This window comes from Hippocampus zosterae, chromosome 17, assembly GCF_025434085.1.
Source record: "Hippocampus zosterae strain Florida chromosome 17, ASM2543408v3, whole genome shotgun sequence".
In the NCBI taxonomy this organism is placed as follows: domain Eukaryota; kingdom Metazoa; phylum Chordata; class Actinopteri; order Syngnathiformes; family Syngnathidae; genus Hippocampus; species Hippocampus zosterae.
The window spans coordinates 17,648,646-17,672,247 of NC_067467.1; positions in this window are offsets into that span (position 1 = coordinate 17,648,646).

Here is a 23,602-nt window from a genome sequence, read left to right on the forward strand (position 1 = left end):
ACTGAACGGGGATTATTATTTTTTTTAACTCGGCCTCCGGGCCGGGGCGGGCTTCACCCCCGGTACCTCCAGCCGCTTCTATTTACGCGCGCCGCGTTCCAACATATTCACCCCGGCCAAGAGGCCTCTTCCCCGGCCACACTCGTCCGCCGGGCCGGCCCGCACCCCGCCATTGAGACTGCACGGGAATTATTATTTTTTTATCTCTCAACCTGTCCAAGAGGCCTGCTGCCCACCGCACTCGCCGCCGGGCCGGCCCGCACCCCGCCATTGAGACTGAACGGGGATTATTATTTTTTTTAACTCGGCCTCCGGGCCGGGGCGGGCTTCACCCCCGGTACCTCCAGCCGCTTCTATTTACGCGCGCCGCGTTCCAACATATTCACCCCGGCCAAGAGGCCTCTTCCCCGGCCACACTCGTCCGCCGGGCCGGCCCGCACCCCGCCATTGAGACTGCACGGGAATTATTATTTTTTTATCTCTCAACCTGTCCAAGAGGCCTGCTGCCAGCCGCACTCGCCGCCGGGCCGTTCCGCACCCCGCCATTGAGACTGAACGGTGATTATTATTTTTTTTTAATCGGCCTCCGGGCCGGGGCGGGCTTCGCCCCCGGTACCTCCAGCCGCTTCTATTTACGCGCGCCGCGTTCCAACATATTCACCCCGGCCAAGAGGCCTCTTCCCCGGCCACACTCGTCCGCCGGGCCGGCCCGCACCCCGCCATTGAGACTGCACGGGAATTATTATTTTTATATCTCTCAACCTGTCCAAGAGGCCTGCTGCCCGCCGCAATCGCCGCCGGGCCGGCCCGCACCCTGCCATTGAGACTGAACGGGGATTATTTATTTTTTTAACTTGGCCGCTGGGCCGGGGCGGGCATCGCCCCCGGTACCTCCAGCCGCTACTATTTCCGCGGGCCGTGTTCCAACACTATTCACCCCGGCCAAGAGGCCTATTCCCCGGCCCGCACCCCGCCATTGAGACTGCACGGGAATTATTATTTTTTTATCTCTCAACCTGTCCAAGAGGCCTGCTGCCCGCCGCACTCGCCGCCGGGCCGGCCCGCACCCCGCCATTGAGACTGAACGGGGATTATTATTTTTTTTAACTCTGCCTCCGGGCCGGGGCGGGCTACGCCCCCGGTACCTCCAGCCGCTTCTATTTACGCGCGCCGCGTTCCAACATATTCACCCCGGCCAAGAGGCCTATTCCCCGGCCCGCACCCCGCCATTGAGACTGCATGGGAATTATTATTTTTTTTATCTCTCAACCTGTCCAAGAGGCCTGCTGCCCGCCGCAATCGCCGCCGGGCCGGCCCGCACCCTGCCATTGAGACTGAACGGGAATTATTATTTTTTTATCTCTCAACCTGTCCAAGAGGCCTGCTGCCCGCCGCACTCGCCGCCGGGCCGGCCCGCACCCTGCCATTGAGACTGAACGGGATTATTTATTTTTTTAACTTGGCCGCCGGGCCGGGGCGGGCATCGCCCCCGGTACCTCCAGCCGCTACTATTTCCGCGGGCCGTGTTCCAACACTATTCACCCCGGCCAAGAGGCCTATTCCCCGGCCCGCACCCCGCCATTGAGACTGCACGGGAATTATTATTTTTTTATCTCTCAACCTGTCCAAGAGGCCTGCTGCCCGCCGCACTCGCCGCCGGGCCGGCCCGCACCCCGCCATTGAGACTGAACGGGGATTATTATTTTTTTTAACTCTGCCTCCGGGCCGGGGCGGGCTACGCCCCCGGTACCTCCAGCCGCTTCTATTTACGCGCGCCGCGTTCCAACATATTCACCCCGGCCAAGAGGCCTATTCCCCGGCCCGCACCCCGCCATTGAGACTGCATGGGAATTATTATTTTTTTTATCTCTCAACCTGTCCAAGAGGCCTGCTGCCCGCCGCAATCGCCGCCGGGCCGGCCCGCACCCTGCCATTGAGACTGAACGGGAATTATTATTTTTTTATCTCTCAACCTGTCCAAGAGGCCTGCTGCCCGCCGCACTCGCCGCCGGGCCGGCCCGCACCCTGCCATTGAGACTGAACGGGGATTATTTATTTTTTTAACTTGGCCGCCGGGCCGGGGCGGGCATCGCCCCCGGTACCTCCAGCCGCTACTATTTCCGCGGGCCGTGTTCCAACACTATTCACCCCGGCCAAGAGGCCTATTCCCCGGCCCGCACCCCGCCATTGAGACTGCATGGGAATTATTATTTTTTTATCTCTCAACCTGTCCAAGAGGCCTGCTGCCGGCCGCAATCGCCGCCGGGCCGGCCCGCACCCTGCCATTGAGACTGAACGGGGATTATTTATTTTTTTAACTTGGCCGCCGGGCCGGGGCGGGCATCGCCCCCGGTACCTCCAGCCGCTACTATTTCCGCGGGCCGTGTTCCAACACTATTCACCCCGGCCAAGAGGCCTCTTCCCCGGCCACACTCGTCCGCCGGGCCGGCCCGCACCCCGCCATTGAGACTGCACGGGAATTATTATTTTTTTATCTCTCAACCTGTCCAAGAGGCCTGCTGCCCGCCGCACTCGCCGCTGGGCCGGCCCGCACCCCGCCATTGAGACTGAACAGGGATTATTATTTTTTTTAACTCGGCCTCCGGGCCGGGGCGGGCTTCGCCCCCGGTACCTCCAGCCGCTTCTATTTACGCGCGCCGCGTTCCAACATATTCACCCCGGCCAAGAGGCCTCTTCCCCGGCCACACTCGTCCGCCGGGCCGGCCCGCACCCCGCCATTGAGACTGCACGGGAATTATTATTTTTATATCTCTCAACCTGTCCAAGAGGCCTGCTGCCCGCCGCAATCGCCGCCGGGCCGGCCCGCACCCTGCCATTGAGACTGAACGGGGATTATTTATTTTTTTAACTTGGCCGCCGGGCCGGGGCGGGCATCGCCCCCGGTACCTCCAGCCGCTACTATTTCCGCGGGCTGTGTTCCAACACTATTCACCCCGGCCAAGAGGCCTATTCCCCGGCCCGCACCCCGCCATTGAGACTGCATGGGAATTATTATTTTTTTTATCTCTCAACCTGTCCAAGAGGCCTGCTGCCCGCCGCACTCGCCGCCGGGCCGGCCCGCACCCCGCCATTGAGACTGAACGGGGATTATTATTTTTTTTAACTCGGCCTCCGGGCCGGGGCGGGCTTCGCCCCCGGTACCTCCAGCCGCTTCTATTTACGCGCGCCGCGTTCCAACATATTCACCCCGGCCAAGAGGCCTATTCCCCGGCCCGCACCCCGCCATTGAGACTGCATGGGAATTATTATTTTTTTATCTCTCAACCTGTCCAAGAGGCCTGCTGCCCGCCGCAATCGCCGCCGGGCCGGCCCGCACCCTGCCATTGAGACTGAACGGGAATTATTATTTTTTTATCTCTCAACCTGTCCAAGAGGCCTGCTGCCCGCCGCACTCGCCGCCGGGCCGGCCCGCACCCTGCCATTGAGACTGAACGGGGATTATTTATTTTTTTAACTTGGCCGCCGGCCCGGGGCGGGCATCGCCCCCGGTACCTCCAGCCGCTACTATTTCCGCGGGCCGTGTTCCAACTCTATTCACCCCGGCCAAGAGGCCTATTCCCCGGCCCGCACCCCGCCATTGAGACTGCATGGGAATTATTATTTTTTTATCTCTCAACCTGTCCAAGAGGCCTGCTGCCCGCCGCACTCGCCGCCGGGCCGGCCCTCACCCCGCCATTGAGACTGAACGGGGATTATTATTTTTTTTAACTCGGCCTCCGGGCCGGGGCGGGCTTCGCCCCCGGTACCTCCAGCCACTTCTATTTACGCGCGCCGCGTTCCAACATATTCACCCCGGCCAAGAGGCCTCTTCCCCGGCCACACTCGTCCGCCGGGCCGGCCCGCACCCCGCCATTGAGACTGCACGGGAATTATTATTTTTTTATCTCTCAACCTGTCCAAGAGGCCTGCTGCCCGCCGCACTCGCCGCCGGGCCGGCCCGCACCCCGCCATTGAGACTGAACGGGGATCATTATTTTTTTTAACTCGGCCTCCGGGCCGGGGCGGGCTTCGCCCCCGGTACCTCCAGCCGCTTCTATTTACGCGCGCCGCGTTCCAACATATTCACCCCGGCCAAGAGGCCTATTCCCCGGCCCGCACCCCGCCATTGAGACTGCATGGGAATTATTATTTTTTTATCTCTCAACCTGTCCAAGAGGCCTGCTGCCCGCCGCAATCGCCGCCGGGCCGGCCCGCACCCTGCCATTGAGACTGAACGGGAATTATTATTTTTTTATCTCTCAACCTGTCCAAGAGGCCTGCTGCCCGCCGCACTCGCCGCCGGGCCGGCCCGCACCCTGCCATTGAGACTGAACGGGGATTATTTATTTTTTTAACTTGGCCGCCGGCCCGGGGCGGGCATCGCCCCCGGTACCTCCAGCCGCTACTATTTCCGCGGGCCGTGTTCCAACTCTATTCACCCCGGCCAAGAGGCCTATTCCCCGGCCCGCACCCCGCCATTGAGACTGCATGGGAATTATTATTTTTTTATCTCTCAACCTGTCCAAGAGGCCTGCTGCCCGCCGCAATCGCCGCCGGGCCGGCCCGCACCCTGCCATTGAGACTGAACGGGGATTATTTATTTTTTTAACTCGGCCTCCGGGCCGGGGCGGGCTTCGCCCCCGGTACCTCCAGCCACTTCTATTTACGCGCGCCGCGTTCCAACATATTCACCCCGGCCAAGAGGCCTCTTCCCCGGCCACACTCGTCCGCCGGGCCGGCCCGCACCCCGCCATTGAGACTGCACGGGAATTATTATTTTTTTATCTCTCAACCTGTCCAAGAGGCCTGCTGCCCGCCGCACTCGCCGCCGGGCCGGCCCGCACCCCGCCATTGAGACTGAACGGGGATTATTATTTTTTTTAACTCGGCCTCCGGGCCGGGGCGGGCTTCGCCCCCGGTACCTCCAGCCGCTTCTATTTACGCGCGCCGCGTTCCAACATATTCACCCCGGCCAAGAGGCCTATTCCCCGGCCCGCACCCTGCCATTGAGACTGAACGGGGATTATTTATTTTTTTAACTTGGCCGCCGGCCCGGGGCGGGCATCGCCCCCGGTACCTCCAGCCGCTACTATTTCCGCGGGCCGTGTTCCAACACTATTCACCCCGGCCAAGAGGCCTATTCCCCGGCCCGCACCCCGCCATTGAGACTGCACGGGAATTATTATTTTTTTATCTCTCAACCTGTCCAAGAGGCCTGCTACCCGCCGCAATCGCCGCCGGGCCGGCCCGCACCCTGCCATTGAGACTGAACGGGGATTATTTATTTTTTTAACTTGGCCGCCGGGCCGGGGCGGGCATCGCCCCCGGTACCTGCCCGCCGCAATCGCCGCCGGGCCGGCCCGCACCCTGCCATTGAGACTGAACGGGGATTATTTATTTTTTTAACTTGGCCGCCGGGCCGGGGCGGGCATCGCCCCCGGTACCTCCAGCCGCTACTATTTCCGCGGGCCGTGTTCCAACACTATTCACCCCGGCCAAGAGGCCTATTCCCCGGCCCGCACCCCGCCATTGAGACTGCACGGGAATTATTATTTTTTTATCTCTCAACCTGTCCAAGAGGCCTGCTGCCCGCCGCACTCGCCGCCGGGCCGGCCATTGAGACTGAACGGGGATCCAACATATTCACCCCGGCCAAGAGGCCTCTTCCCCGGCCACACTCGTCCGCCGGGCCGGCCCGCACCCCGCCATTGAGACTGAACGGGAATTATTATTTTTTTATCTCTCAACCTGTCCAAGAGGCCTGCTGCCCACCGCACTCGCCGCCGGGCCGGCCCGCACCCCGCCATTGAGACTGAACGGGGATTATTATTTTTTTTAACTCGGCCTCCGGGCCGGGGCGGGCTTCACCCCCGGTACCTCCAGCCGCTTCTATTTACGCGCGCCGCGTTCCAACATATTCACCCCGGCCAAGAGGCCTCTTCCCCGGCCACACTCGTCCGCCGGGCCGGCCCGCACCCCGCCATTGAGACTGCACGGGAATTATTATTTTTTTATCTCTCAACCTGTCCAAGAGGCCTGCTGCCCGCCGCACTCGCCGCCGGACCGGCCCGCACCCCGCCATTGAGACTGGAACGGGGATTATTATTTTTTTAACTTGGCCGCCGGGCCGGGGCGGGCATCGCCCCCGGTACCTCCAGCCGCTACTATTTCCGCGGGCTGTGTTCCAACACTATTCACCCCGGCCAAGAGGCCTATTCCCCGGCCCGCACCCCGCCATTGAGACTGCATGGGAATTATTATTTTTTTATCTCTCAACCTGTCCAAGAGGCCTGCTGCCCGCCGCAATCGCCGCCGGGCCGGCCCGCACCCTGCCATTGAGACTGAACGGGGATTATTTATTTTTTTAACTTGGCCGCCGGGCCGGGGCGGGCATCGCCCCCGGTACCTCCAGCCGCTACTATTTCCGCGGGCTGTGTTCCAACACTATTCACCCCGGCCAAGAGGCCTATTCCCCGGCCCGCACCCCGCCATTGAGACTGCATGGGAATTATTATTTTTTTATCTCTCAACCTGTCCAAGAGGCCTGCTGCCCGCCGCAATCGCCGCCGGGCCGGCCCGCACCCTGCCATTGAGACTGAACGGGGATTATTTATTTTTTTAACTTGGCCGCCGGGCCGGGGCGGGCATCGCCCCCGGTAACTCCAGCCGCTACTATTTCCGCGGGCCGTGTTCCAACACTATTCACCCCGGCCAAGAGGCCTATTCCCCGGCCCGCACCCCGCCATTGAGACTGCACGGGAATTATTATTTTTTTATCTCTCAACCTGTCCAAGAGGCCTGCTGCCCGCCGCACTCGCCGCCGGGCCGGCCCGCACCCTGCCATTGAGACTGAACGGGGATTATTTATTTTTTTAACTTGGCCGCCGGCCCGGGGCGGGCATCGCCCCCGGTACCTCCAGCCGCTACTATTTCCGCGGGCCGTGTTCCAACACTATTCACCCCGGCCAAGAGGCCTATTCCCCGGCCCGCACCCCGCCATTGAGACTGCACGGGAATTATTATTTTTTTATCTCTCAACCTGTCCAAGAGGCCTGCTGCCCGCCGCACTCGCCGCCGGGCCGGCCCGCACCCCGCCATTGAGACTGAACGGGGATTATTATTTTTTTTAACTCGGCCTCCGGGCCGGGGCGGGCTTCGCCCCCGGTACCTCCAGCCGCTTCTATTTACGCGCGCCGCGTTCCAACATATTCACCCCGGCCAAGAGGCCTATTCCCCGGCCCGCACCCCGCCATTGAGACTGCATGGGAATTATTATTTTTTTATCTCTCAACCTGTCCAAGAGGCCTGCTGCCCGCCGCAATCGCCGCCGGGCCGGCCCGCACCCTGCCATTGAGACTGAACGGGAATTATTATTTTTTTATCTCTCAACCTGTCCAAGAGGCCTGCTGCCCGCCGCACTCGCCGCCGGGCCGGCCCGCACCCTGCCATTGAGACTGAACGGGGATTATTTATTTTTTTAACTTGGCCGCCGGCCCGGGGCGGGCATCGCCCCCGGTACCTCCAGCCGCTACTATTTCCGCGGCCCGTGTTCCAACACTATTCACCCCGGCCAAGAGGCCTATTCCCCGGCCCGCACCCCGCCATTGAGACTGCACGGGAATTATTATTTTTTTATCTCTCAACCTGTCCAAGAGGCCTGCTGCCCGCCGCAATCGCCGCCGGGCCGGCCCGCACCCTGCCATTGAGACTGAACGGGGATTATTTATTTTTTTAACTTGGCCGCCGGGCCGGGGCGGGCATCGCCCCCGGTACCTCCAGCCGCTACTATTTCCGCGGGCCGTGTTCCAACACTATTCACCCCGGCCAAGAGGCCTATTCCCCGGCCCGCACCCCGCCATTGAGACTGCACGGGAATTATTATTTTTTTATCTCTCAACCTGTCCAAGAGGCCTGCTGCCCGCCGCACTCGCCGCCGGGCCGGCCCGCACCCCGCCATTGAGACTGAACGGGGATTATTATTTTTTTTAACTCGGCCTCCGGGCCGGGGCGGGCTTCGCCCCCGGTACCTCCAGCCGCTTCTATTTACGCGCGCCGCGTTCCAACATATTCACCCCGGCCAAGAGGCCTATTCCCCGGCCCGCACCCCGCCATTGAGACTGCATGGGAATTATTATTTTTTTATCTCTCAACCTGTCCAAGAGGCCTGCTGCCCGCCGCAATCGCCGCCGGGCCGGCCCGCACCCTGCCATTGAGACTGAACGGGAATTATTATTTTTTTATCTCTCAACCTGTCCAAGAGGCCTGCTGCCCGCCGCACTCGCCGCCGGGCCGGCCCGCACCCTGCCATTGAGACTGAACGGGGATTATTTATTTTTTTAACTTGGCCGCCGGCCCGGGGCGGGCATCGCCCCCGGTACCTCCAGCCGCTACTATTTCCGCGGGCCGTGTTCCAACACTATTCACCCCGGCCAAGAGGCCTATTCCCCGGCCCGCACCCCGCCATTGAGACTGCACGGGAATTATTATTTTTTTTATCTCTCAACCTGTCCAAGAGGCCTGCTGCCCGCCGCACTCGCCGCCGGGCCGGCCCGCACCCCGCCATTAAGACTGAACGGGGATTATTATTTTTTTTAACTCGGCCTCCGGGCCGGGGCGGGCTTCGCCCCCGGTACCTCCAGCCGCTTCTATTTACGCGCGCCGCGTTCCAACATATTCACCCCGGCCAAGAGGCCTATTCCCCGGCCCGCACCCCGCCATTGAGACTGCATGGGAATTATTATTTTTTTATCTCTCAACCTGTCCAAGAGGCCTGCTGCCCGCCGCAATCGCCGCCGGGCCGGCCCGCACCCTGCCATTGAGACTGAACGGGAATTATTATTTTTTTATCTCTCAACCTGTCCAAGAGGCCTGCTGCCCGCCGCACTCGCCGCCGGGCCGGCCCGCACCCTGCCATTGAGACTGAACGGGATTATTTATTTTTTTAACTTGGCCGCCGGCCCGGGGCGGGCATCGCCCCCGGTACCTCCAGCCGCTACTATTTCCGCGGGCCGTGTTCCAACACTATTCACCCCGGCCAAGAGGCCTATTCCCCGGCCCGCACCCCGCCATTGAGACTGCACGGGAATTATTATTTTTTTTATCTCTCAACCTGTCCAAGAGGCCTGCTGCCCGCCGCACTCGCCGCCGGGCCGGCCCGCACCCCGCCATTAAGACTGAACGGGGATTATTATTTTTTTTAACTCGGCCTCCGGGCCGGGGCGGGCTTCGCCCCCGGTACCTCCAGCCGCTTCTATTTACGCGCGCCGCGTTCCAACATATTCACCCCGGCCAAGAGGCCTATTCCCCGGCCCGCACCCCGCCATTGAGACTGCATGGGAATTATTATTTTTTTATCTCTCAACCTGTCCAAGAGGCCTGCTGCCCGCCGCAATCGCCGCCGGGCCGGCCCGCACCCTGCCATTGAGACTGAACGGGAATTATTATTTTTTTATCTCTCAACCTGTCCAAGAGGCCTGCTGCCCGCCGCACTCGCCGCCGGGCCGGCCCGCACCCTGCCATTGAGACTGAACGGGGATTATTTATTTTTTTAACTTGTCCGCAGGGCGGGGGCGGGCATCGCCCCCGGTACCTCCAGCCGCTACTATTTCCGCGGGCCGTGTTCCAACACTATTCACCCCGGCCAAGAGGCCTATTCCCCGGCCCGCACCCCGCCATTGAGACTGCATGGGAATTATTATTTTTTTATCTCTCAACCTGTCCAAGAGGCCTGCTGCCCGCCGCAATCGCCGCCGGGCCGGCCCGCACCCTGCCATTGAGACTGAACGGGGATTATTTATTTTTTTAACTTGGCCGCCGGGCCGGGGCGGGCATCGCCCCCGGTACCTCCAGCCGCTACTATTTCCGCGGGCCGTGTTCCAACACTATTCACCCCGGCCAAGAGGCCTATTCCCCGGCCCGCACCCCGCCATTGAGACTACACGGGAATTATTATTTTTTTATCTCTCAACCTGTCCAAGAGGCCTGCTGCCCGCCGCACTCGCCGCCGGGCCGGCCCGCACCCCGCCATTGAGACTGAACGGGGATTATTATTTTTTTTAACTCGGCCTCCGGGCCGGGGCGGGCTTCGCCCCCGGTACCTCCAGCCGCTTCTATTTACGCGCGCCGCGTTCCAACATATTCACCCCGGCCAAGAGGCCTATTCCCCGGCCCGCACCCCGCCATTGAGACTGCATGGGAATTATTATTTTTTTATCTCTCAACCTGTCCAAGAGGCCTGCTGCCCGCCGCAATCGCCGCCGGGCCGGCCCGCACCCTGCCATTGAGACTGAACGGGATTATTTATTTTTTTAACTTGGCCGCCGGGCCGGGGCGGGCATCGCCCCCGGTACCTCCAGCCGCTACTATTTCCGCGGGCCGTGTTCCAACACTATTCACCCCGGCCAAGACGCCTATTCCCCGGCCCGCACCCCGCCATTGAGACTGCACGGGAATTATTATTTTTTTATCTCTCAACCTGTCCAAGAGGCCTGCTGCCCGCCGCACTCGCCGCCGGGCCGGCCCGCACCCCGCCATTAAGACTGAACGGGGATTATTATTTTTTTTAACTCGGCCTCCGGGCCGGGGCGGGCTTCGCCCCCGGTACCTCCAGCCGCTTCTATTTACGCGCGCCGCGTTCCAACATATTCACCCCGGCCAAGAGGCCTATTCCCCGGCCCGCACCCCGCCATTGAGACTGCATGGGAATTATTATTTTTTTATCTCTCAACCTGTCCAAGAGGCCTGCTGCCCGCCGCAATCGCCGCCGGGCCGGCCCGCACCCTGCCATTGAGACTGAACGGGATTATTTATTTTTTTAACTTGGCCGCCGGGCCGGGGCGGGCATCGCCCCCGGTACCTCCAGCCGCTACTATTTCCGCGGGCCGTGTTCCAACACTATTCACCCCGGCCAAGAGGCCTATTCCCCGGCCCGCACCCCGCCATTGAGACTGCACGGGAATTATTATTTTTTTATCTCTCAACCTGTCCAAGAGGCCTGCTGCCCGCCGCACTCGCCGCCGGGCCGGCCCGCACCCTGCCATTGAGACTGAACGGGGATTATTTATTTTTTTAACTTGGCCGCCGGGCCGGGGCGGGCATCGCCCCCGGTACCTCCAGCCGCTACTATTTCCGCGGGCCGTGTTCCAACACTATTCACCCCGGCCAAGAGCCCTATTCCCCGGCCCGCACCCCGCCATTGAGACTGCACGGGAATTATTATTTTTTTTATCTCTCAACCTGTCCAAGAGGCCTGCTGCCCGCCGCAATCGCCGCCGGGCCGGCCCGCACCCTGCCATTGAGCCTGAACGGGGATTATTTATTTTTTTAACTTGGCCGCCGGGCCGGGGCGGGCATCGCCCCCGGTACCTCCAGCCGCTACTATTTCCGCGGGCCGTGTTCCAACACTATTCACCCCGGCCAAGAGGCCTATTCCCCGGCCCGCACCCCGCCATTGAGACTGCACGGGAATTATTATTTTTTTATCTCTCAACCTGTCCAAGAGGCCTGCTGCCCGCCGCACTCGCCGCCGGGCCGGCCCGCACCCCGCCATTGAGACTGAACGGGGATTATTATTTTTTTTTAACTCGGCCTCCGGGCCGGGGCGGGCTTCGCCCCCGGTACCTCCAGCCGCTTCTATTTACGCGCGCCGCGTTCCAACATATTCACCCCGGCCAAGAGGCCTATTCCCCGGCCCGCACCCCGCCATTGAGACTGCATGGGAATTATTATTTTTTTATCTCTCAACCTGTCCAAGAGGCCTGCTGCCCGCCGCAATCGCCGCCGGGCCGGCCCGCACCCTGCCATTGAGACTGAACGGGAATTATTATTTTTTTATCTCTCAACCTGTCCAAGAGGCCTGCTGCCCGCCGCACTCGCCGCCGGGCCGGCCCGCACCCTGCCATTGAGACTGAACGGGGATTATTTATTTTTTTAACTTGGCCGCCGGCCCGGGGCGGGCATCGCCCCCGGTACCTCCAGCCGCTACTATTTCCGCGGGCCGTGTTCCAACACTATTCACCCCGGCCAAGAGGCCTATTCCCCGGCCCGCACCCCGCCATTGAGACTGCACGGGAATTATTATTTTTTTATCTCTCAACCTGTCCAAGAGGCCTGCTGCCCGCCGCAATCGCCGCCGGGCCGGCCCGCACCCCGCCATTGAGACTGAACGGGGATTATTTATTTTTTTAACTTGGCCGCAGGGGCGGGCATCGCCCCCGGTACCTCCAGCCGCTACTATTTCCGCGGGCCGTGTTCCAACACTATTCACCCCGGCCAAGAGAAATATTCCCCGGCCCGCACCCCGCCATTGAGACTGCACGGGAATTATTATTTTTTTATCTCTCAACCTGTCCAAGAGGCCTGCTGCCCGCCGCACTCGCCGCCGGGCCGGCCCGCACCCCGCCATTGAGACTGAACGGGGATTATTATTTTTTTTAACTCGGCCTCCGGGCCGGGGCGGGCTTCGCCCCCGGTACCTCCAGCCGCTTCTATTTACGCGCGCCGCGTTCCAACATATTCACCCCGGCCAAGAGGCCTATTCCCCGGCCCGCACCCCGCCATTGAGACTGCATGGGAATTATTATTTTTTTATCTCTCAACCTGTCCAAGAGGCCTGCTGCCCGCCGCAATCGCCGCCGGGCCGGCCCGCACCCTGCCATTGAGACTGAACGGGAATTATTATTTTTTTATCTCTCAACCTGTCCAAGAGGCCTGCTGCCCGCCGCACTCGCCGCCGGGCCGGCCCGCACCCTGCCATTGAGACTGAACGGGGATTATTTATTTTTTTAACTTGGCCGCCGGCCCGGGGCGGGCATCGCCCCCGGTACCTCCAGCCGCTACTATTTCCGCGGGCCGTGTTCCAACACTATTCACCCCGGCCAAGAGGCCTATTCCCCGGCCCGCACCCCGCCATTGAGACTGCACGGGAATTATTATTTTTTTATCTCTCAACCTGTCCAAGAGGCCTGCTGCCCGCCGCAATCGCCGCCGGGCCCGCCCGCACCCTGCCATTGAGACTGAACGGGATTATTTATTTTTTTAACTTGGCCGCCGGGCCGGGGCGGGCATCGCCCCCGGTACCTCCAGCCGCTACTATTTCCGCGGGCCGTGTTCCAACACTATTCACCCCGGCCAAGAGGCCTATTCCCCGGCCCGCACCCCGCCATTGAGACTGCACGGGAATTATTATTTTTTTATCTCTCAACCTGTCCAAGAGGCCTGCTGCCCGCCGCACTCGCCGCCGGGCCGGCCCGCACCCCGCCATTGAGACTGGAACGGGGATTATTATTTTTTTTAACTCGGCCTCCGGGCCGGGGCGGGCTTCGCCCCCGGTACCTCCAGCTGCTTCTATTTAACGCGCGCCGCGTTCCAACATATTCACCCCGGCCAAGAGGCCTATTCCCCGGCCCGCACCCCGCCATTGAGACTGCATGGGAATTATTATTTTTTTATCTCTCAACCTGTCCAAGAGGCCTGCTGCCCGCCGCAATCGCCGCCGGGCCGGCCCGCACCCTGCCATTGAGACTGAACGGGAATTATTATTTTTTTATCTCTCAACCTGTCCAAGAGGCCTGATGCCCGCCGCACTCGCCGCCGGGCCGGCCCGCACCCTGCCATTGAGACTGAACGGGGATTATTTATTTTTTTAACTTGTCCGCCGGGCCGGGACGGGCATCGCCCCCGGTACCTCCAGCCGCTACTATTTCCGCGGGCCGTGTTCCAACACTATTCACCCCGGCCAAGAGGCCTATTCCCCGGCCCGCACCCCGCCATTGAGACTTCACGGGAATTATTATTTTTTTATCTCTCAACCTGTCCAAGAGGCCTGCTGCCCGCCGCACTCGCCGCCGGGCCGGCCCGCACCCCGCCATTGAGACTGAACGGGGATTATTATTTTTTTTAACTCGGCCTCCGGGCCGGGGCGGGCTTCGCCCCCGGTACCTCCAGCCGCTTCTATTTACGCGCGCCGCGTTCCAACATATTCACCCCGGCCAAGAGGCCTATTCCCCGGCCCGCACCCCGCCATTGAGACTGCATGGGAATTATTATTTTTTTATCTCTCAACCTGTCCAAGAGGCCTGCTGCCCGCCGCAATCGCCGCCGGGCCGGCCCGCACCCTGCCATTGAGACTGAACGGGAATTATTATTTTTTTATCTCTCAACCTGTCCAAGAGGCCTGCTGCCCGCCGCACTCGCCGCCGGGCCGGCCCGCACCCTGCCATTGAGACTGAACGGGGATTATTTATTTTTTTAACTTGTCCGCCGGGCGGGGGCGGGCATCGCCCCCGGTACCTCCAGCCGCTACTATTTCCGCGGGCCGTGTTCCAACACTATTCACCCCGGCCAAGAGGCCTATTCCCCGGCCCGCACCCCGCCATTGAGACTGCATGGGAATTATTATTTTTTTATCTCTCAACCTGTCCAAGAGGCCTGCTGCCCGCCGCAATCGCCGCCGGGCCGGCCCGCACCCTGCCATTGAGACTGAACGGGGATTATTTATTTTTTTAACTTGGCCGCCGGGCCGGGGCGGGCATCGCCCCCGGTACCTCCAGCCGCTACTATTTCCGCGGGCCGTGTTCCAACACTATTCACCCCGGCCAAGAGGCCTATTCCCCGGCCCGCACCCCGCCATTGAGACTACACGGGAATTATTATTTTTTTATCTCTCAACCTGTCCAAGAGGCCTGCTGCCCGCCGCACTCGCCGCCGGGCCGGCCCGCACCCCGCCATTGAGACTGAACGGGGATTATTATTTTTTTTAACTCGGCCTCCGGGCCGGGGCGGGCTTCGCCCCCGGTACCTCCAGCCGCTTCTATTTACGCGCGCCGCGTTCCAACATATTCACCCCGGCCAAGAGGCCTATTCCCCGGCCCGCACCCCGCCATTGAGACTGCATGGGAATTATTATTTTTTTATCTCTCAACCTGTCCAAGAGGCCTGCTGCCCGCCGCAATCGCCGCCGGGCCGGCCCGCACCCTGCCATTGAGACTGAACGGGATTATTTATTTTTTTAACTTGGCCGCCGGGCCGGGGCGGGCATCGCCCCCGGTACCTCCAGCCGCTACTATTTCCGCGGGCCGTGTTCCAACACTATTCACCCCGGCCAAGAGGCCTATTCCCCGGCCCGCACCCCGCCATTGAGACTGCACGGGAATTATTATTTTTTTATCTCTCAACCTGTCCAAGAGGCCTGCTGCCCGCGGCACTCGCCGCCGGGCCGGCCCGCACCCTGCCATTGAGACTGAACGGGGATTATTTATTTTTTTAACTTGGCCGCCGGGCCGGGGCGGGCATCGCCCCCGGTACCTCCAGCCGCTACTATTTCCGCGGGCCGTGTTCCAACACTATTCACCCCGGCCAAGAGCCCTATTCCCCGGCCCGCACCCCGCCATTGAGACTGCACGGGAATTATTATTTTTTTTATCTCTCAACCTGTCCAAGAGGCCTGCTGCCCGCCGCAATCGCCGCCGGGCCGGCCCGCACCCTGCCATTGAGCCTGAACGGGGATTATTTATTTTTTTAACTTGGCCGCCGGGCCGGGGCGGGCATCGCCCCCGGTACCTCCAGCCGCTACTATTTCCGCGGGCCGTGTTCCAACACTATTCACCCCGGCCAAGAGGCCTATTCCCCGGCCCGCACCCCGCCATTGAGACTGCACGGGAATTATTATTTTTTTATCTCTCAACCTGTCCAAGAGGCCTGCTGCCCGCCGCACTCGCCGCCGGGCCGGCCCGCACCCCGCCATTGAGACTGAACGGGGATTATTTTTTTTTTTTAACTCGGCCTCCGGGCCGGGGCGGGCTTCGCCCCCGGTACCTCCAGCCGCTTCTATTTACGCGCGCCGCGTTCCAACATATTCACCCCGGCCAAGAGGCCTATTCCCCGGCCCGCACCCCGCCATTGAGACTGCATGGGAATTATTATTTTTTTATCTCTCAACCTGTCCAAGAGGCCTGCTGCCCGCCGCAATCGCCGCCGGGCCGGCCCGCACCCTGCCATTGAGACTGAACGGGAATTATTATTTTTTTATCTCTCAACCTGTCCAAGAGGCCTGCTGCCCGCCGCACTCGCCGCCGGGCCGGCCCGCACCCTGCCATTGAGACTGAACGGGGATTATTTATTTTTTTAACTTGGCCGCCGGCCCGGGGCGGGCATCGCCCCCGGTACCTCCAGCCGCTACTATTTCCGCGGGCCGTGTTCCAACACTATTCACCCCGGCCAAGAGGCCTATTCCCCGGCCCGCACCCCGCCATTGAGACTGCACGGGAATTATTATTTTTTTATCTCTCAACCTGTCCAAGAGGCCTGCTGCCCGCCGCAATCGCCGCCGGGCCCGCCCGCACCCTGCCATTGAGACTGAACGGGATTATTTATTTTTTTAACTTGGCCGCCGGGCCGGGGCGGGCATCGCCCCCGGTACCTCCAGCCGCTACTATTTCCGCGGGCCGTGTTCCAACACTATTCACCCCGGCCAAGAGGCCTATTCCCCGGCCCGCACCCCGCCATTGAGACTGCACGGGAATTATTATTTTTTTATCTCTCAACCTGTCCAAGAGGCCTGCTGCCCGCCGCACTCGCCGCCGGGCCGGCCCGCACCCCGCCATTGAGACTGGAACGGGGATTATTATTTTTTTTAACTCGGCCTCCGGGCCGGGGCGGGCTTCGCCCCCGGTACCTCCAGCTGCTTCTATTTACGCGCGCCGCGTTCCAACATATTCACCCCGGCCAAGAGGCCTATTCCCCGGCCCGCACCCCGCCATTGAGACTGCATGGGAATTATTATTTTTTTATCTCTCAACCTGTCCAAGAGGCCTGCTGCCCGCCGCAATCGCCGCCGGGCCGGCCCGCACCCTGCCATTGAGACTGAACGGGAATTATTATTTTTTTATCTCTCAACCTGTCCAAGAGGCCTGATGCCCGCCGCACTCGCCGCCGGGCCGGCCCGCACCCTGCCATTGAGACTGAACGGGGATTATTTATTTTTTTAACTTGTCCGCCGGGCCGGGACGGGCATCGCCCCCGGTACCTCCAGCCGCTACTATTTCCGCGGGCCGTGTTCCAACACTATTCACCCCGGCCAAGAGGCCTATTCCCCGGCCCGCACCCCGCCATTGAGACTTCACGGGAATTATTATTTTTTTATCTCTCAACCTGTCCAAGAGGCCTGCTGCCCGCCGCACTCGCCGCCGGGCCGGCCCGCACCCCGCCATTGAGACTGAACGGGGATTATTATTTTTTTTAACTCGGCCTCCGGGCCGGGGCGGGCTTCGCCCCCGGTACCTCCAGCCGCTTCTATTTACGCGCGCCGCGTTCCAACATATTCACCCCGGCCAAGAGGCCTATTCCCCGGCCCGCACCCCGCCATTGAGACTACACGGGAATTATTATTTTTTTATCTCTCAACCTGTCCAAGAGGCCTGCTGCCCGCCGCACTCGCCGCCGGGCCGGCCCGCACCCCGCCATTGAGACTGAACGGGGATTATTATTTTTTTTAACTCGGCCTCCGGGCCGGGGCGGGCTTCGCCCCCGGTACCTCCAGCCGCTTCTATTTACGCGCGCCGCGTTCCAACATATTCACCCCGGCCAAGAGGCCTATTCCCCGGCCCGCACCCCGCCATTGAGACTGCATGGGAATTATTATTTTTTTATCTCTCAACCTGTCCAAGAGGCCTGCTGCCCGCCGCAATCGCCGCCGGGCCGGCCCGCACCCTGCCATTGAGACTGAACGGGATTATTTATTTTTTTAACTTGGCCGCCGGGCCGGGGCGGGCATCGCCCCCGGTACCTCCAGCCGCTACTATTTCCGCGGGCCGTGTTCCAACACTATTCACCCCGGCCAAGAGGCCTATTCCCCGGCCCGCACCCCGCCATTGAGACTGCACGGGAATTATTATTTTTTTATCTCTCAACCTGTCCAAGAGGCCTGCTGCCCGCCGCACTCGCCGCCGGGCCGGCCCGCACCCTGCCATTGAGACTGAACGGGGATTATTTATTTTTTTAACTTGGCCGCCGGGCCGGGGCGGGCATCGCCCCCGGTACCTCCAGCCGCTACTATTTCCGCGGGCCGTGTTCCAACACTATTCACCCCGGCCAAGAGCCCTATTCCCCGGCCCGCACCCCGCCATTGAGACTGCACGGGAATTATTATTTTTTTTATCTCTCAACCTGTCCAAGAGGCCTGCTGCCCGCCGCAATCGCCGCCGGGCCGGCCCGCACCCCGCCATTGAGACTGAACGGGGATTATTATTTTTTTTTAACTCGGCCTCCGGGCCGGGGCGGGCTTCGCCCCCGGTACCTCCAGCCGCTTCTATTTACGCGCGCCGCGTTCCAACATATTCACCCCGGCCAAGAGGCCTATTCCCCGGCCCGCACCCCGCCATTGAGACTGCATGGGAATTATTATTTTTTTATCTCTCAACCTGTCCAAGAGGCCTGCTGCCCGCCGCAATCGCCGCCGGGCCGGCCCGCACCCTGCCATTGAGACTGAACGGGAATTATTATTTTTTTATCTCTCAACCTGTCCAAGAGGCCTGCTGCCCGCCGCACTCGCCGCCGGGCCGGCCCGCACCCTGCCATTGAGACTGAACGGGGATTATTTATTTTTTTAACTTGGCCGCCGGCCCGGGGCGGGCATCGCCCCCGGTACCTCCAGCCGCTACTATTTCCGCGGGCCGTGTTCCAACACTATTCACCCCGGCCAAGAGGCCTATTCCCCGGCCCGCACCCCGCCATTGAGACTGCACGGGAATTATTATTTTTTTATCTCTCAACCTGTCCAAGAGGCCTGCTGCCCGCCGCAATCGCCGCCGGGCCGGCCCGCACCCCGCCATTGAGACTGAACGGGGATTATTTATTTTTTTAACTTGGCCGCAGGGGCGGGCATCGCCCCCGGTACCTCCAGCCGCTACTATTTCCGCGGGCCGTGTTCCAACACTATTCACCCCGGCCAAGAGAAATATTCCCCGGCCCGCACCCCGCCATTGAGACTGCACGGGAATTATTATTTTTTTATCTCTCAACCTGTCCAAGAGGCCTGCTGCCCGCCGCACTCGCCGCCGGGCCGGCCCGCACCCCGCCATTGAGACTGAACGGGGATTATTATTTTTTTTAACTCGGCCTCCGGGCCGGGGCGGGCTTCGCCCCCGGTACCTCCAGCCGCTTCTATTTACGCGCGCCGCGTTCCAACATATTCACCCCGGCCAAGAGGCCTATTCCCCGGCCCGCACCCCGCCATTGAGACTGCATGGGAATTATTATTTTTTTATCTCTCAACCTGTCCAAGAGGCCTGCTGCCCGCCGCAATCGCCGCCGGGCCGGCCCGCACCCTGCCATTGAGACTGAACGGGAATTATTATTTTTTTATCTCTCAACCTGTCCAAGAGGCCTGCTGCCCGCCGCACTCGCCGCCGGGCCGGCCCGCACCCTGCCATTGAGACTGAACGGGGATTATTTATTTTTTTAACTTGGCCGCCGGCCCGGGGCGGGCATCGCCCCCGGTACCTCCAGCCGCTACTATTTCCGCGGGCCGTGTTCCAACACTATTCACCCCGGCCAAGAGGCCTATTCCCCGGCCCGCACCCCGCCATTGAGACTGCACGGGAATTATTATTTTTTTATCTCTCAACCTGTCCAAGAGGCCTGCTGCCCGCCGCAATCGCCGCCGGGCCCGCCCGCACCCTGCCATTGAGACTGAACGGGATTATTTATTTTTTTAACTTGGCCGCCGGGCCGGGGCGGGCATCGCCCCCGGTACCTCCAGCCGCTACTATTTCCGCGGGCCGTGTTCCAACACTATTCACCCCGGCCAAGAGGCCTATTCCCCGGCCCGCACCCCGCCATTGAGACTGCACGGGAATTATTATTTTTTTATCTCTCAACCTGTCCAAGAGGCCTGCTGCCCGCCGCACTCGCCGCCGGGCCGGCCCGCACCCCGCCATTGAGACTGGAACGGGGATTATTATTTTTTTTAACTCGGCCTCCGGGCCGGGGCGGGCTTCGCCCCCGGTACCTCCAGCTGCTTCTATTTACGCGCGCCGCGTTCCAACATATTCACCCCGGCCAAGAGGCCTATTCCCCGGCCCGCACCCCGCCATTGAGACTGCATGGGAATTATTATTTTTTTATCTCTCAACCTGTCCAAGAGGCCTGCTGCCCGCCGCAATCGCCGCCGGGCCGGCCCGCACCCTGCCATTGAGACTGAACGGGAATTATTATTTTTTTATCTCTCAACCTGTCCAAGAGGCCTGATGCCCGCCGCACTCGCCGCCGGGCCGGCCCGCACCCTGCCATTGAGACTGAACGGGGATTATTTATTTTTTTAACTTGTCCGCCGGGCCGGGACGGGCATCGCCCCCGGTACCTCCAGCCGCTACTATTTCCGCGGGCCGTGTTCCAACACTATTCACCCCGGCCAAGAGGCCTATTCCCCGGCCCGCACCCCGCCATTGAGACTTCACGGGAATTATTATTTTTTTATCTCTCAACCTGTCCAAGAGGCCTGCTGCCCGCCGCACTCGCCGCCGGGCCGGCCCGCACCCCGCCATTGAGACTGAACGGGGATTATTATTTTTTTTAACTCGGCCTCCGGGCCGGGGCGGGCTTCGCCCCCGGTACCTCCAGCCGCTTCTATTTACGCGCGCCGCGTTCCAACATATTCACCCCGGCCAAGAGGCCTATTCCCCGGCCCGCACCCCGCCATTGAGACTGCATGGGAATTATTATTTTTTTATCTCTCAACCTGTCCAAGAGCCCTGCTGCCCTGCCGCAATCGCCGCCGGGCCGGCCCGCACCCTGCCATTGAGACTGAACGGGATTATTTATTTTTTTAACTTGGCCGCCGGGCCGGGGCGGGCATCGCCCCCGGTACCTCCAGCCGCTACTATTTCCGCGGGCCGTGTTCCAACACTATTCACCCCGGCCAAGAGGCCTATTCCCCGGCCCGCACCCCGCCATTGAGACTGCACGGGAATTATTATTTTTTTATCTCTCAACCTGTCCAAGAGGCCTGCTGCCCGCCGCAATCGCCGCCGGGCCGGCCCGCACCCTGCCATTGAGACTGAACGGGATTATTTATTTTTTTAACTTGGCCGCCGGGCCGGGGCGGGCATCGCCCCCGGTACCTCCAGCCGCTACTATTTCCGCGGGCCGTGTTCCAACACTATTCACCCCGGCCAAGAGGCCTATTCCCCGGCCCGCACCCCGCCATTGAGACTGCACGGGAATTATTATTTTTTTATCTCTCAACCTGTCCAAGAGGCCTGCTGCCCGCCGCAATCGCCGCCGGGCCGGCCCGCACCCCTCCATTGAGACTGAACGGGGATTATTTATTTTTCTAACTTGGCCGCAGGGGCGGGCATCGCCCCCGGTACCTCCAGCCGCTACTATTTCCGCGGGCCGTGTTCCAACACTATTCACCCCGGCCAAGAGGCCTATTCCCCGGCCCGCACCCCGCCATTGAGACTGCACGGGAATTATTATTTTTTTATCTCTCAACCTGTCCAAGAGGCCTGCTGCCCGCCGCACTCGCCGCCGGGCCGGCCCGCACCCCGCCATTGAGACTGAACGGGGATTATTATTTTTTTTAACTCGGCCTCCGGGCCGGGGCGGGCTTCGCCCCCGGTACCTCCAGCCGCTTCTATTTACGCGCGGCGCGCTCCAACATATTCACCCCGGCCAAGAGGCCTATTCCCCGGCCCGCACCCCGCCATTGAGACTGCATGGGAATTATTATTTTTTTATCTCTCAACCTGTCCAAGAGGCCTGCTGCCCGCCGCACTCGCCGCCGGGCCGGCCCGCACCCCGCCATTGAGACTGAACGGGGATTATTATTTTTTTTAACTCGGCCTCCGGGCCGGGGCGGGCTTCGCCCCCGGTACCTCCAGCCGCTTCTATTTACGCGCGCCGCGTTCCAACATATTCACCCCGGCCAAGAGGCCTATTCCCCGGCCCGCACCCCGCCATTGAGACTGCATGGGAATTATTATTTTTTTATCTCTCAACCTGTCCAAGAGGCCTGCTGCCCGCCGCAATCGCCGCCGGGCCGGCCCGCACCCTGCCATTGAGACTGAACGGGGATTATTTATTTTTTTAACTTGGCCGCCGGGCCGGGGCGGGCATCGCCCCCGGTACCTCCAGCCGCTACTATTTCCGCGGGCCGTGTTCCAACACTATTCACCCCGGCCAAGAGGCCTATTCCCCGGCCCGCACCCCGCCATTGAGACTGCACGGGAATTATTATTTTTTTATCTCTCAACCTGTCCAAGAGGCCTGCTGCCCGCCGCAATCGCCGCCGGGCCGGCCCGCACCCTGCCATTGAGACTGAACGGGATTATTTATTTTTTTAACTTGGCCGCCGGGCCGGGGCGGGCATCGCCCCCGGTACCTCCAGCCGCTACTATTTCCGCGGGCCGTGTTCCAACACTATTCACCCCGGCCAAGAGGCCTATTCCCCGGCCCGCACCCCGCCATTGAGACTGCACGGGAATTATTATTTTTTTATCTCTCAACCTGTCCAAGAGGCCTGCTGCCCGCCGCAATCGCCGCCGGGCCGGCCCGCACCCCGCCATTGAGACTGAACGGGGATTATTTATTTTTTTAACTTGGCCGCAGGGGCGGGCATCGCCCCCGGTACCTCCAGCCGCTACTATTTCCGCGGGCCGTGTTCCAACACTATTCACCCCGGCCAAGAGGCCTATTCCCCGGCCCGCACCCCGCCATTGAGACTGCACGGGAATTATTATTTTTTTATCTCTCAACCTGTCCAAGAGGCCTGCTGCCCGCCGCACTCGCCGCCGGGCCGGCCCGCACCCCGCCATTGAGACTGAACGGGGATTATTATTTTTTTTAACTCTGCCTCCGGGCCGGGGCGGGCTACGCCCCCGGTACCTCCAGCCGCTTCTATTTACGCGCGCCGCGTTCCAACATATTCACCCCGGCCAAGAGGCCTATTCCCCGGCCCGCACCCCGCCATTGAGACTGCATGGGAATTATTATTTTTTTTATCTCTCAACCTGTCCAAGAGGCCTGCTGCCCGCCGCAATCGCCGCCGGGCCGGCCCGCACCCTGCCATTGAGACTGAACGGTAATTATTATTTTTTTATCTCTCAACCTGTCCAAGAGGCCTGCTGCCCGCCGCACTCGCCGCCGGGCCGGCCCGCACCCTGCCATTGAGACTGAACGGGGATTATTTATTTTTTTAACTTGGCCGCCGGGCCGGGGCGGGCATCGCCCCCGGTACCTCCAGCCGCTACTATTTCCGCGGGCCGTGTTCCAACACTATTCACCCCGGCCAAGAGGCCTATTCCCCGGCCCGCACCCCGCCATTGAGACTGCACGGGAATTATTATTTTTTTATCTCTCAACCTGTCCAAGAGGCCTGCTGCCCGCCGCACTCGCCGCCGGGCCGGCCCGCACCCCGCCATTGAGACTGAACGGGGATTATTATTTTTTTTAACTCTGCCTCCGGGCCGGGGCGGGCTACGCCCCCGGTACCTCCAGCCGCTTCTATTTACGCGCGCCGCGTTCCAACATATTCACCCCGGCCAAGAGGCCTATTCCCCGGCCCGCACCCCGCCATTGAGACTGCATGGGAATTATTATTTTTTTT